The sequence below is a fragment of the Alnus glutinosa genome, chromosome 2 (assembly GCF_958979055.1).
Source record: "Alnus glutinosa chromosome 2, dhAlnGlut1.1, whole genome shotgun sequence".
In the NCBI taxonomy this organism is placed as follows: Eukaryota; Viridiplantae; Streptophyta; class Magnoliopsida; order Fagales; family Betulaceae; genus Alnus; species Alnus glutinosa.
In genome coordinates this window covers 16,329,970-16,345,212 of record NC_084887.1, presented here as the reverse complement: position 1 = coordinate 16,345,212, position 15,243 = coordinate 16,329,970, and the positions used below count along the sequence as shown (strand labels likewise).

General features: G+C 37.3%; 1 long non-coding RNA gene across 1 annotated transcript; it reads left to right on the top strand.

Annotated features, from left to right (window-relative positions):
- The first annotated feature begins 12,439 nt into the window (after positions 1–12,439).
- Positions 12,440–14,680, top strand: LOC133860188 (uncharacterized). Its single transcript, XR_009898893.1, has 2 exons — positions 12,440–12,716; positions 14,406–14,680. It is a non-coding gene; the product is annotated as an uncharacterized LOC133860188 (long non-coding RNA).
- Positions 14,681–15,243: the final 563 nt, after the last annotated feature.

The window sequence follows — 15,243 nt, the reverse complement described above, 5'->3', positions numbered from 1 at the left end:
TGCATTCTGTAGGCTAAATCATAGGAGGAGGAAAAAAAAAAAAAAAAAAAAAAACAAGAAGAAGAAGAAGAAAGACTACCCTACAACAAATTAAGTTGGGTTGAGAAACAGAGAGAAGGGGATGAGAATATAATTGCAGAGATGGAGAAAGATATTGATGGTGCACTTGAGTGATGAATTTTTGAAATCAGAATTAAATTCTTATTTTGTTTGTGAATTTTGAAATTTGACTTTTTAGAAAAAATTGAATAAAATATGATTTGTTTATAAAAAGTTGAATAAAATATAATTTGTTTTTTAAAAAGTTGAATAAAATATGATTTATTTCTGAAAAAAGTAGAATCAGAATTATATTTTATTGTCAAAATTTCGTATCAAAACACACCATGAGTTAAGAAGCAGAGAGAGAGAGAGGGATAAGAGACTTGGGTGTTGAAAAGGTTAGGGTTTTTGGGCAAAAGACGAATTTAATTTATTCCCATAGGAAAGGAATAGGTATTCCACTCCTTTTTGAGTGGAATACCTATTCCTCTTCGTAAGGGAATAGCTATTCCGTGGGAATAACTATTCCCTTAAATAATATACAACCAAACAAAAGAATAGCTATTCCGTAGGAATAGCTATTCCTTTCCATGAGTCTAATCCACAAACCAAACGAGGCCTAATACTTCCACCCGTATTCCGTCCATTTTTTTTTTAACGAATCTCTACGTTATTTACCTTGAAATACCAATAAAAAAATACCTCAATATTTTTTTCAAAAAAAAATTAAAGAACAAAAAATTTGGGATGGCCTGCTATCCCCATTTTGGCCGGGGGTGGCCCTTGGGGGCGGTTCGGTCACCCCTAAGGGCCAACCCTCAATTTCTTCTCTCTCTTTTTCCTTAAGCCTTTTGAGGTGTCTGAACCAACCCTACCGATCGACCTGCCACCCCCTTTTATTGTTCTTAAAAAGAAATGATATATTTTTTATTATTTTTCTCATTCTATGTGGCATTGAAAATATAAATATCATCTGTGATACGTGGTAATCAGGACAGGTGTCGGCATTTTAAGGTGTGTGACATGGAGGTTCATTAAAAAAATAGACAAAGGACTGATAGAAGTACTAACTGAGTTTTTTTCATTAACAACAGGTTCCACATGTGACACTTTTTAAAACCGATATGGCGATTTGATTTAGGGCCTAACTACAGGTGCCACTGAGTCATTTAACCCTATTTTTTTTCTCAAGTATTTTGGACGGGCGTGTGTTTATTTGGAGAAGACAAGTGTTTGCTATGCGTGTTAATCAACCAAGTTTGCTTCTATTCCAATACAAGGATAGCCTATTCCAATTTATGGTGTTAAGAGTTGTAGTGTTTGGTTAAGAGCTTACTCTACCTTTATTCCAATTTTAATGTAACCCGAGTATAGCCTGATCCTAGTAAGGGCAAAAAAAAAAAGAAAGTTTTATGCCCTTTTCTCATAGTAAAAAGAGTGAGCCTGACTTAAGTCAATACATCACGGCCTTCACTAACAACATTCCACTAGACAAGGCTTTCTTTAAATTGAAAACTGTTCCAAAGATTATGAAACAATTGAGGGAATTAATGGAAGATTGGTTGATAAAACAGTCAGACAAGCCCTAGACAGTCAAGGGGTGAACGCTAGGACAGACAAAAATGAAAGTCACCAAAAGTTCAATTGCAAAGGGGGAAAATGCGAGGTTAAACAAAAATTGAGAGTCACTGAAAACTCGATTGCAAAGGGAGCAAAAGTATGGAGCTCCATGTATGAAACTAGAGTTCCCACGCTGGGATGATGGAGATTCATCGGGATGGGTATCCAAAGAAAAGTGCTTCTTCAAATATCACCACACAACTGTTGATTCGAAGGTGGAGATGGCATCAATCAGTCTTAACGATGATGCCATATTGTGGTTTGATTGTTTGGTGGCTTGTCGTAGAGAACCAATATAGGATGAATTTGTGGAATGACTCCTCCGATTTGGTCCTTCAGCATATGACAATGTGGGCAGAGAGCTAGCAAAGATTCAACAGACATCTACTGTGAGTGAATATCAAAACCGCATTGAACACCTCTACAACCGAACTCGAAGGTAGTCTATAAAGAAGTTTGTGGGGACTTTCATTGAATGAATTCGGTCATAAATCCAACGAAAAGTCAAGCCCAACTACCAAGGACAATCATGGCTGCATTTTCGATTGCAAGAGTACATGAGGAAAGCCTTGGCGAGGAAAATGCAAAACAACTAAAGTAGTGAACAAGATAGCTAATGGAAGTATTGGTGCTCCAAATTCAACTCAATAACCTTCTGTTACCCGATTGACACAAAAAGAGCTCAAGTAATGGTCGACTAAAGGGCTTTGTTGGCGTTGTGATAAGAAGTGGCACATGGGACAGCAATGCAAGATTGTTAATGATTGAACCTTTGGAAGAAGTTACTCACTCAACAATTGATAGCGGAGAGTTTGAGTCCGATGATGATGAATCTTAGAATGCAGAAGATCTTATGACAGTTATAGTTCATGCATTAGCAGCTACTCCAACCCACAAACAATGAGGGTAAGCGGATACCTCAAACACCAACTCATAATAGTTTTAATTGACACATGTAGTGCCAACAATTTCTTATAAGCGTTGAATGTTGCAAATTCAAGCCCCTTAACTTGCATATGTTAATTCATTGGCATTGTTATTTGTTTGATTTTGTGTTGTTTTATTGTTTTCAAGTTTTAAATAAAGATGCAATTAATTCCACTGATTTTGGGCTTAAAGCACACTTTGAGAAAACTTAGAAGATATGTTTAAGCTTAACCAATCATAATAGAAGATCTATAGGATGTGGTTAAGTTTAATCAAATCAAGTGAAAGATTAAATCGGGATTTCTCCACTAAGAGTCAAAATCGGAATCAGGTTGGGTTCAAATTTGGATTTTGCACATGTTTCAGTGTTTTGATCATAACTTTTGGCTCAAATATTGGATTGCAATTAAATTGGTGGCATTCGAAAGCTAATAAAAAAAGCAACAAATATGTCAGAATTAGCTTTTCCCTAATTTAGACGTCTACTATGCCAAAATCACCTCGCAATAAAAGAATGCAATTCTGGACGAATTTGGAATCCTTTTCCTACTTAGATTGAAGTTTCAATCTCTTACTTGGACAATAAGACTCAAGAGACGTTTTTTTTTTTTTTTTTTTTTTTTTTTTTTTTTTTTCTGGAATTCCAAGAGCTTCTAGGCCTTTCCTAATCTCTATAAATAGGCCTCTAAACATTGAAGAAAGACACACTGCTACCTAGAGCAAATTCAGAGAAAAACTTTTTGAAGCCTTGAAGAGTTGAAGAGAAGTAATCATGGCAGGAGGCCATTGTAACAACGTAATGAGCGGCTAAAAACCTTTGTAGGGTATTGATGTAGCCATATCCAAGCACAATGGTTTGATTCTATTTTAATTTAGAGAATTTTAGTTTATGCATGTTGGTTGTATAATTATGAGAATTGCTACAATTTGATATTGTTCTTCATCTTTTAATGCAATTGTCCTTCAATTCATAATCAATATTGGTAGAATTCTTCTCTTGTCTCAAAAATCTTTTTACCTTTATTGAACTCAAATCATTCTTATTTTCTGTGATTATGAGAATGATGATTAGACAACGGGTTTAATTGACATATGATTAAGAGGATTAGATAGGTCATGCCTAGGAAAGACGAATCGTACTACACCCTTGTTTAGTGTAATTTAGGTAGACGATTCATACCAACCGAAGATGAGTTATACTTTTTCATTGATTGTATGTATCCTATTAAATATGTAGCTAATCCATACCTAGGGAAAACGGGTCGTACTGCATCTTAGTAGTTAGGTGGATGGTCCGTGCCAACCGAAGATGGATTATACTTATTCTTTAATATGGTAACTTCTTGTTTATTTATAGCATGCATAGAATGAATTTTTCTAATTAAATATGATTAACCATTGATGTGCGGATAGCGGTGAAGTCAATAGTCTACTCTTTCTCTCTATTATAATTCAATTTTCTTTTACGTTTATTTTATGCACTTTAGTTAATCACAAAATCAACAATCTTTTCTTTAGCTATTTTTAATTTTCATAAATTTGATAACAATACCCCTGCAGTGCTTGAGGTTCGACACCCTTTCTATAGCCTTATCCTACAAGGATTCATTCTATTGCGAGTGGTTAATTTATTATTGATATATTTTGATAAATAAAATACCACATCAATTTCTTAGACTCAAGGACCTACTTAGACTCAAGGACCTACAAGATAGCTGTATCTCCCAATGTTCCCAAAGTGACAACCAGTGCAAAGCTTCTACGAAGGCTTGACCAAGCCTAATAGACAAATGGTAGATGCATCTTGTGGGGGAACATTTATGATGAAAAGTGAGGATGAAGCATGGACATTGTTTGAAAATTTGAGTGATAATTCCATTCAGCATGCATCCACTAGACGTAGAGCACCTGCACCTCAAGCACCAAAGACTGAAGGACTTTTTGAAGTAGGACACTCTTCGGATATAGCCACTTAAGTAGTTGACACTATCAATAGAAAGTTCGATCAATTGATGGTGGCTGGTTTTGCTCCTCATTCTGCTCACACGAACACACAACACTCACCATGTTCATTCTGTTTGAGTCCTATGCATCAAGTCAATGATTGTCCTACGGTTGCAAATTTCTCTAATGTTTCAACTGAGCAGGTTAATGCAGCATTTTCTGATCCGGGTAATGATCCATACTCCAATACTTATAACCCAGGGTGGAAAAATCATCCCAACTTCTCATGGAAGGCTTAGCTACAAAGTAACTCGGTCCCAGAGGTGTACAATCAATCTCAATCTACCAGGCAGCCCTATCAACCTTCTTCCACATACAAGCCTGCGTAGCAGCGGTCTCAAGCTACACCATCTCCTCGGTTGGATTCTGATTTTCAAGATCAGATGTTACAATTTATGAGCAATATGGAACAGACAATGAAATCTCAGGGTTAGACAGTGACCTCTCTTGCTCAGACAGTGACCTCTTTTAATCAGACAATGAATTCTCACTCCCAAGCCATTGCCAAGTTAGAGGTGCAAATGGGACAGATGGCTAATACCCACAACAAGAGGGAAGAGGGGAAACTTCCAAGTCAACCGGTGGCCAACCCAAGAGGACACTACATAGTAGAAGACTCAAAGCACCAGCAAGTTCAAGCCATCACCACATTGAGAAGTGGAAGAAGGGTCGACAATCATGTGCAAGAAAAGGCGGATGAGCAAACTGAGATCCCACAGAATCTACAGAAAGACACGGGTAAGCAAGTAAACACTGAGGCTTCTTCATCTACTCCCACTCCTGAGATACCATATGAGCCCCGGGTCCCATTCCCAGAACGTCTCAAGGCACCTTCTCACTTCGGAAAACAAGGAGAGAAAATACAAGATATTATGGAGGTCTTCAAACAGGTAAAAATCAACCTCCCACTCCTTGATGCCATTAAGCAAGTACTTGCCTATGCAAAATTCCTCAAGGACTTGTGTACTCGGAAAAGGAAAATTAGAAATCATATTCCTAAGAAAGTCATTCTTACTAAGCATGTGAGCTCCCTAATTCAACACAACACTCCTCCGAAGTTCAAGGATCCTGGAGCCCTTACAATTTCACGTATCATCGGATAGAGTGAGATTGATAAAGCGCTCATAGATCTAGGAGCAGATGTGAATTTACTTCCCTATTCAGTGTATCAGCAACTTGGCCTAGGGGAACTGAAGCCCACCACAGTGATTCTGCAGTTGGTTGATCGGTCTATTAAGAAACAAGGAGGGGTAATATAAGATGTCATCATCCGAGTAGATAAGTTTTTCTTCCTAGTGGACTTTATCATACTTGACACTGAGCCCATTCCCAATCCTAAGAAATTGATCCCGGTCATCCTTGGGCGTCCGTTCTTAGCCACGACCAATGCATGCATCAACTGTCGTACTGGAGTCATGGAGATTTCCTTTGGAAATATGAAGGACAGGCTAAATATCTTCAATGCATTCCAGCATGCACCTGATCAAAATGAGTGTTTCTTTATGGACAACATTGAAGAATATGTAGAAGATTCACTCCCCAGTCTTTTGACATGGGATCCTTTGGAAGACTGCCTAACTCACTTTGGCTCTGAAGACTTCAACACCAATCAATACATTGATGAGGTAAATGCCTTGCTAGAAACAGCTACCAGTGCAAACTTTAATCCATGGAGACTACCCAAGGAGCCCCTACCTCCAACTTCAAGCACTCCTCCCGTTCCTTCCCTTGAGTCTCCACCGAAGCTTGAATTGAAGCCACTGCCAGACAAGCTCAAGTATGCCTTCTTTGGCTCTAATGATACCTTGCCGGTCATCATTGCTTCAGATCTACAAAAGGACCAAGAAGACAGCTTATTAGCAGTATTGAAGAAGCATAAAGAGGCTATTGGATGGACTATAGTTGATTGGAAAGGCATTGACCCCTCCATTTGTATGCACCAGATTCATTTAGAGGAAGATGCTCGACCGTCTCGTGAGGCACAGCGCCGATTGAATCCCAATATGAAAGAGGTAGTGATGAATGAGGTGGTCAAATTACTTGATGCATGTATCATCTACCCTATCTCGAATAGCAAGTGGGTGAGCCCCACCCAAGTGGTTCCAAAAAAGTTTGGCAACACAATGCTAGAGAACTCAGCTGGCGAATTGATTCCCCAGTGCACAACCACAGGATGGAGCGTCTGTATTGACTACTGCAAGCTCAACTCCCATACTCAGAAGGATCACTTTCCACTCCCATTCATTGATCAGATCCTGGAGCGTCTTGCTGGCTAAAGCTACTATTGTTTCCTAGATGGGTACTCCGAGTATAATCAAATGGCAATTGATCCCTAAGACCAAGAAAAGATGACCTTCACCTGCCCCTTTGGCACCTTCGCTTACAGGCGCATGCCCTTTGGATTATGCAATGCACCTGCTACTTTTCAGCGATGCATGATGTCGATCTTCTCAATCATGGTAGAAAAATTTCTGGAAGTATTTATGGATGATTTCTCTATTTTTGGTTCCTCCTTTGATACATGTCTCCACAATCTATCACTTATGCTTCGACATTGCAAAGAAACAGATCTAATCTTAAGCTGGGAGAAGAGCCACTTTATGGTGCAAGAGGGAATAGTTATGGGCCATATAGTATCTAAATGTAATACCCGGGAAAGACAACCCACTTAAGTTATCAAAATATGTGCATAAATATAAGACTTAAGAATTGCTCTTAGTCTAATTGAGTTATATAGTTATGCATGTAGAGAGTTGGATCAGTAAAGTGAAGTCGATCGAGCGACTTTCTGGTCGATCGAACGATTATATGTCGAAGTCGATCGAGCGACTTTATTTTCGATCGAGCGACTTCGCCCAGTGCAGTGCAGTTTCCGCCAATTGCGAAAATTGATTTTTCCACCGAATGATTTGGGACCCACACGTGGTACTTGATGCCAAACGATCATGCCCATATTTAGTTAGCCTAGTTAGCCCATTTTGGTTGAAGCCCAACTAGATTTCCTTAGATATCATGTAATCATGGACTAAGATATGGAATAGTCACCTATGAGATTTGAGCTATGGATTTGAGGTGTTGGCTGGCTCAAATCCGGCCATTGAGATGATGATTTGTTGGTTAAATCTCAGCCCTTCAAGAGTGCTATATATAGGTTGCATGGGGAGTTGATTTTCATGAAGTAGAAACAAAACTCTAGCCAAAACTCTCTCTCACTCTAGTGCTGTAGAAGTAGCACGAAAATCCTCCATTTTCACCTCACTTTCCAGCACCTAGAAAGCCCAATTAAGATCCAAAACCACCCTCATTCTCCCACAAAATCAGTGGTAGAGTGTGAGTGGAAACCTCATTTGTTTTGAGACCAAGAAACCAAGCTTTGCAAGTGGAACTCTCTTGGACAGCAACTCTCCTTCACTCTTTAAGTTATTGGGGAACTTTGGGTGAGTATTTTCTCCCTTAAACTTCTCATAGATCAAGTAGTTCTATTGTTATTTGAAATCATGACTTGCTCTTGCTTTTAATTATGCATGTTGTATGAAAAATTGGCTAACTTACATGTGAGTATATGTGTAAGCATGTGGATGAGTATTCACTACATGAGATTAGTAATTTAGAATGGATAAATTGTGTTTTAAAAATGGATCAAGAAATGTAAGTGTGAGAGTATATATGTTGAGGTTTTGATATATATATATATATATATATATATATATATATATATATATATATATATATATATATATATATATATATATATATATATATTAAGAAAAAAGAGGTGAGCAATATTTAGGTGTGTGTTATAAGGATGTGTGAATTAAAGAAGAGTAAAATCATATGTGTGCTTGATTATATGACAATGTATCCTTATTTTTAAGGTGTGTTATGTGATGGATAATTCTAGTAGTGCTAATACAAGAGTTGGTGAGTAAGCATTAAAATAGATAAATAAGAGATCATGTTTAAATCTGTAGCCGTTGCAATTTCTAGGAAGAGATATGGTAATAATAATGATTTCATGAGAATGCTTTATTAATTCGTTATCATCATATGATGGTTGTTATGCAGTTGTAAAGGAAAATATTTGGAGCAAAAACTAGTAAGTATCTCTATATTTACTGAGGACGAAGCTGGTTGACTTTTCCTATAATATTATGCTTACTGGTTTATTTACTTGTTTGCGCATGTGGCTTTGTATGTTTTATTATTTTTAATAATCTGTCTAATAACAAGCTGCTGGATCTAGATCCACAGTGGGTACGCGAGGCTTCACATGAGTTCCTAGGTTCTCAGTGAATGAGGAGGTACCTGAAAAGAGAATAATAAATACAAAAACTGGTGTACCTAGGTCACCAGGGATTCCGAGGTTTCCAGGAGCCTAGGCTCCCAAAGATTATAATTAAAAGTTAAAGGGAGGAAGCCCAGGCTTCAAATAACACGCTAACCATGCCTAGGCCAACAGAGGAGTGGAAAAAGGGAAATACCTAAAACTATACCCTTAAAACTGTCATTGCTTTATGATTACGTTTATGTTCATTTTATGTCTATGACTCGCGATCATGGATTATATTTTGTATATACATGTGATTATATGGCCATTGCATTGTGTTGCATTAATTAAATAAATCAGCACTCATATTATTATTGGAAACAGCGGACTCACTTTAGTGTTTATGTTGTTTTCTTCTCTTTGTATGGTATTTGTAATGGTTCAGGCTATAAAAAAGAAGAGGATTATCAGGACTATCCCGACACATAGATGGTTCCTGGTTCAGTTTTTGTAAGGCTGGATAGCCTATATTTTGGGACTACCCTGTTATAGTCCATTAGCCTAACTTAAGACAATACTTATAATTCTCCGGTTATATATAGATATTTGGCTTGTATGATTATCTAGCCCTGTGAGACATGACTGGTATTACTGTTTGTATAATTATGCTGACTGGCTCATTATATATATATTTTGAGGTATTTTAGTAGTAGCTCTGAGGTGTCAACCTATTCCCAATTTATATTACATTTATTCCGTTGCCAATAATTACCTATGATAAGTTAATAATGTCTTGTGGAAATTCGAAAAATTTTCACTTACGCTTTTTGTAAAAGCGGGGCGTCACACTAAAAGAGGAATTGAAGTGGACCGTGCCAAAGTTGAGCTGATTGAAAATCTACCGCCACCTACTTCAGTGAAGCAGATTCGTTCCTTCCTCGGGCATGCGGCTTCTATCACCGCTTCATCAAGGATTTCAATAAAATTTCAAGACCCTTGTGTAATTTACTTGCCAAGGATACTACTTTCCACTTTGATGATGCATGTCTAGAGGCATTCCATAAGCTTCGTTCTATGCTATCTTTTGCTCCTATCATGAAGCCTCCCGATTGGTCTTTGCCGTTTGAAATCATGTGTGATGCATCTGATTATGCTTTGGGTGCAGTCCGGGACAACATGAAGGCAAGCTTCCTCATGTCATCTACTATGCTAGCAAGACTCTGATGGATGCTCAAGTCAATTACACAACAACAGAAAAAGAGCTGCTAGCCGTTGTCTTTGCCTTGGATAAATTCCTCTCATATCTTTTGGGATCCAAGGTAATCATCTACTTTGATCATGTGGCTCTATGCCATTTACTGGCCAAGAAAGAAACTAAGCCCCGATTGATTCGATAGATACTTCTTCTGCAAGAATTCGACATTGAAATACGAGACAAGAAGGGAAGTGAGAATGTTGTCGCCGACCACCTATCACGGATTATGTTTGAGAAAACTCAGCCTATTCCAGTTAATGCTTCCTTCCCAGATGAGCAACTATTTGAGATTACTTCAAGGGAGCCGCCTTAGTATGCTGATATTGTTAACTATTTAGCCACAGGTTGGATCCCTTCTCATTGGTCCAAACAAGACAAGGACCGCTTCTTCAAGCAGGTCCGATCTTATTTTTGGGAAGATCCAGAGTTATTCAAGTATTGTGCTGATCAGATAATCCATCGTTGTGTCCCCGAGAGTGAACTCCACAGTATTCTTACATTCTGCCATTCACTAGCATGTGGAGGACACTTCAGTGCCAAGAAAACTGTAGCCAAGGTTCTACAGAGCGGATTCACATGGCTTACCTTGCTCAAAGATGCCTATGGGTTTTGTCAGGCTTGTGAGAGGTGCCAACGCCTTGAAGCTACGTATTAGAGGGACATGATGCCACTAAACCCCATCTTAATTGTTGAAATCTTTGACATTTGGGGTATCGACTTCATGGGACCCTTCCCGCCATCTTTTGGGTTTGAGTATATTCTTGTAGGAGTGGATTATGTCTCTAAATGGGTCAAGGCTGTGGCCACCAAGACTAATGATCACAAGGTTGTGGTCAAATTCATCCAGGTCAACATTTTTAGCCAATTTGGTACCCCACGGGCCATCATTAATGGCGAAGGTAAGCACTTTTGCAACCGGTTTCTCAAGACCTTGCTCTTAAATATTTCGTCACACACAAAGTAGCCACTCCCTACCATCCTCAAACTAGTGGCCAAGTGGAAGTTTCCAACAGGGAGATCAAACACATTCTAGAGAAGACAGTTAGGCCAGATCGCAAGGATTGGTCCTTGCGCCTCCATGATGCACTATGGGCCTATCACACAGCTTACAAGACACCAATCGGTATGTCTCCATATCAGATTGTTTATGGCAAGGCATGCCACCTTCCTGTGGAGCTAGAGCACAAAGCTCTGTGGGCAATCAAGCAGTTCAATTTTGACATGAAAGAAGCTGGCTCTCACCGGAAACTTCAGTTGACAGAATTGGAGGAGCTGCGCAATGATGCATATGACAATGCCCGCATTTACAAGGAAAAGACAAAGGCATTTCATGACCGACATATTCTGCCCAAGTCCTTTGTGCCAGAACAAAAGGTATGGCTTTTCAATTCCAAACTCCGGCTCTTTCTTGGGAAGCTTCGCTCCAGATGGGATGGCCCTTTCAGAGTCATGTCAGTGTCTCCACATGGCACCATCAAATTATAGGACCCAAAGGATGGCACTTTGTTCAAAGTGAACGGCCAAAGATTGAAGCCCTACATTGTAACACCCCGTATTTTAAGATATTTAATAAAATATCTTAAAATATGATTTAAGACCTAATAATAATGAAAAAGAATAAATATAAATATTTATAAAAATAAATATTCATTTAAAAGCCTTTATAGTTTTAATTTGATAAAAATTCAAACGGACCTTAAACTTTGGAATAACGAAAATAGGGTCAAACGAACTCCGTTTTCATCGATTCAAAAGCCAGAACACTCATCTCGAAGTCCTCTAACTACCCTCCGAATTTCATAATTTTTGGACTCCATTGAGTACCCGAAAACATCCACAAAAAATTGTACCTCTGAATAGGACGAAAATTCAGTTATGTAATTTGTGGGCCCATTTTACTTACCCAAAAACCCACCCCAGCCCTTGTGAACTCAGCCCAGTCCACATAACAGCCCAGACTTATGTAACCAACTCAGCAGCCCACACATGTGGAGCAAAAACTTAGAGCCCAAGTGAAGCTCTCATTCACGCATGACTTTCTTCCTTCTTCCCGTTCATTGACTTCTAACCAAAATATCTCATCTCTCAAACTTGCTCCCCACGTTCAACCTCTAGCCCTTGATCAATTCTTGAGCAATCTTGACCATCAATACCAAACTACAAGAGATTCAGTTAGAGACCAATTAGAAGCAAACGCATAGTTAGTTAGAGATAAGATGCAGATTTTGTTTTAGAAGCTTCCATGGAGAACTTCGTGACTCACTGGACAGCACGACACACCCAGGTGAGCTGAACCTTCTCTCAATCATTGGATGCATCTGAGCTCAAGTGATCCAAGCCATTGGTTTGTAAATAAATAGAGGTACAGCCCCTCTTCGTTCTTCACGCTTAGGCCCCTCTCTCCTTCATCTTCTTTCTGATTTGTCTCTTGTAGGAAGCTCTCTGCATTCTTTTTCTCTATTCTCATGATTTGCAGCAAACCTTTCTCTCCCTCTGCTTTGTTCGTTCAGTAGCTCAAAAGAGAAGAAGAAAACTCTTTTCTTCTTTTCCACTGGATGTTCGGGTAGTTCAGTAAAAGAAGGATCCTCTCCTTTACTATAGGTAAGCTCTCTCTCTGCCTCTTTCTTGGGTACCTGCTGTGTTTGTGTGTGTCTTGGTGAATAAAAGAATAGAAGAAGAAAGAAAAAGAAAAAGGAGACTCAAGGACCCACTTTCTCTCTCTCTCGTGAGTTCTTCCTATTTCTCTTGTTTTGATTACAATTCAATACACATGTGTCCCTCTTGGTCAATTGTTCGGTCAACAAGCAAAAGGAAATGAAAACAAAAGAGAAGAAAGATAAAAAATAGATAAGACAAAGTTGTGTGTGTTTGACGATGATGTGTATGGGTTTTTGTTTAAAAGGATATATATATATATATATATATATATATATAACAACTAGAATAAAGTAAAATAATAAGAAATTTGGACATATGGTACTTTTAATATCTCAGTATTTTGAGATATTTGGTAAGTTTTTAATTAAATGCTTTGATTTATTTTATGTAATTTTTAAGTTATTAACTTTATTTTAGTACTTTGTGATTTTACTATACTTATTATTTTAAGTATCTAATGTTTTAAATTGTGTTTTAACAGGGTATTCCAAATGGCATATTTAAACAATAAATCACGTCATTGTGATACCCGAGTAAAAAGTAATATTTTATAAAAGTGTTGTTGTGCCGCCAAAAATTCTAAAAGTATTTTTAGGCATTAGTGTTACTAATGCCATTATTCTGCCCGGATTTTAGAAGAACAAAATAATGTTATTATTCTATTCACTTGTTTTGAAACATAAAGTTCATTATTTATATTTGGTAAGTTATTATGTTTGTTTGATATAAAAATAAATATATATGCTTTTTAATGTTAAAGCTTTTATAATGCCATTTTAACTAAAATGAGTGATTTGGTTATTATTTATAAATACCGTAATAATGCCCACACGAAATACGTGGTAATATAATTAACCTATTTTATGCCGTTATAATATTTAAGCAACATTAGAAATTGGGATAAGTGATTTATTAGTCGAAAGTGATAAAATATTAAAATAGGTTCTTAGTATTTTATACTAATATATTATTAAATGTATATAACTGTGCAGTCATTTTTCCTGTGGATCTTTCTTTGTAGCAGAGAACTGTGAGTATTTCTTACTCACTGAGGGTGATGCTGAATTTCCATAATGTTGTAGTTTCTATTTTATTTAATTGTTTGCGCATGTGGATTTTGCATATTTTGTTATTTTAATTAATGAATTTAATTATAACAAAGTTGGGAGTGACGTCTGCCTGAGTCAAAAATATTTAATAAACAACAGAGTAGGAAGTTACGTCTGCCTACGGAACAGGGAGTGACGTCTGCCTGTGCCAAAAAGATAATAATTATTAGAGGAGTGACGTCTCCTTAGAGCTCGCTAAACGGGAGTTACGTCTCCTATCATTCGTTAAACGGGAGTAACGTCTCCTATAATACGCTAGACAGGAATTACGTTTCCTAGACTTTATTAAATGGAATTACGTTTCCTTGAATCTATGTGTTAGAGTTACGTCTCTAAAAATTGAACGCAAGAAGCTCATGATTTATTTTATAATAAGACTGTGCATATAAAACTGTCATTTTATTATGTCATTGCATTGTGATATTTATTTATAATAAATCAGCAATTATAATATTATTGAAAACAGTTGACTCACTAGGTATTTTTGTATTATTATTTCTCTCTATATTATATATTAATACAGGATATGAGGATGAAGAATATCAGGACTATCCAGATGCTTAGATGGATATGAGTAGCAGTCTTTTTTTTAGGCTAGGTTACCTCGTGTTGTGGTCTCTTGGATGTGATGGACTACCCTGCTTAGTTTATCCTTTCATGTACATATGTCAAACTCCTTTTTATGTTCCTGATGCTATAATATTTTGGTATTACTGATACTTTATTAAGTGCCGCTTGTGGCACATATGTTATTATTTTGGATGTAATTATTATATCAGAACAAAAGGTTATTATTTTTATATATTGAGGTTATTAGTCAGCTCTGATGTGTCATTGTTAAAGAAAAATTATATTCCGCTGCTAATTTATAACTCTGATGAGTTAGTAATGTCACGTGAAAATCGGAAAAATTTCACTTACGCTTTTTATAAAAGGCGGGGCGTTACATACATAGAGGGCATTGCACAGAATGAAGATGCTGCTTCCATCTACTTGACAGATCCCATCTACTTGGACTAGAGGAGTTTTTCTTACCCTTCCTCGTTTTTATTTTTGATTTATTTGTGGATCTAGTTTATCTAGCTGAAGACGTTAAACTTAGTGCTAATGGGAGGCAACCCACTTTACTAACACTTCTCTTGTTGATTTCCTTGATGCTTATTATAAAGCTGGAGTAGTGCTTTATTTTTTTAAGACATGCATTCTTGCGTTGAAGTTTGGGGGAGTACAACCAACCCCATTTTTTTTCCTTCCACCCAGTATTGAATCTCTATCTATACATTGGGGACAATGTATCATTTAAGTTTGAGGGTGGGAAAAACATTTTGTTGTCCTGTTATAGATATTATGACTGCCTGATC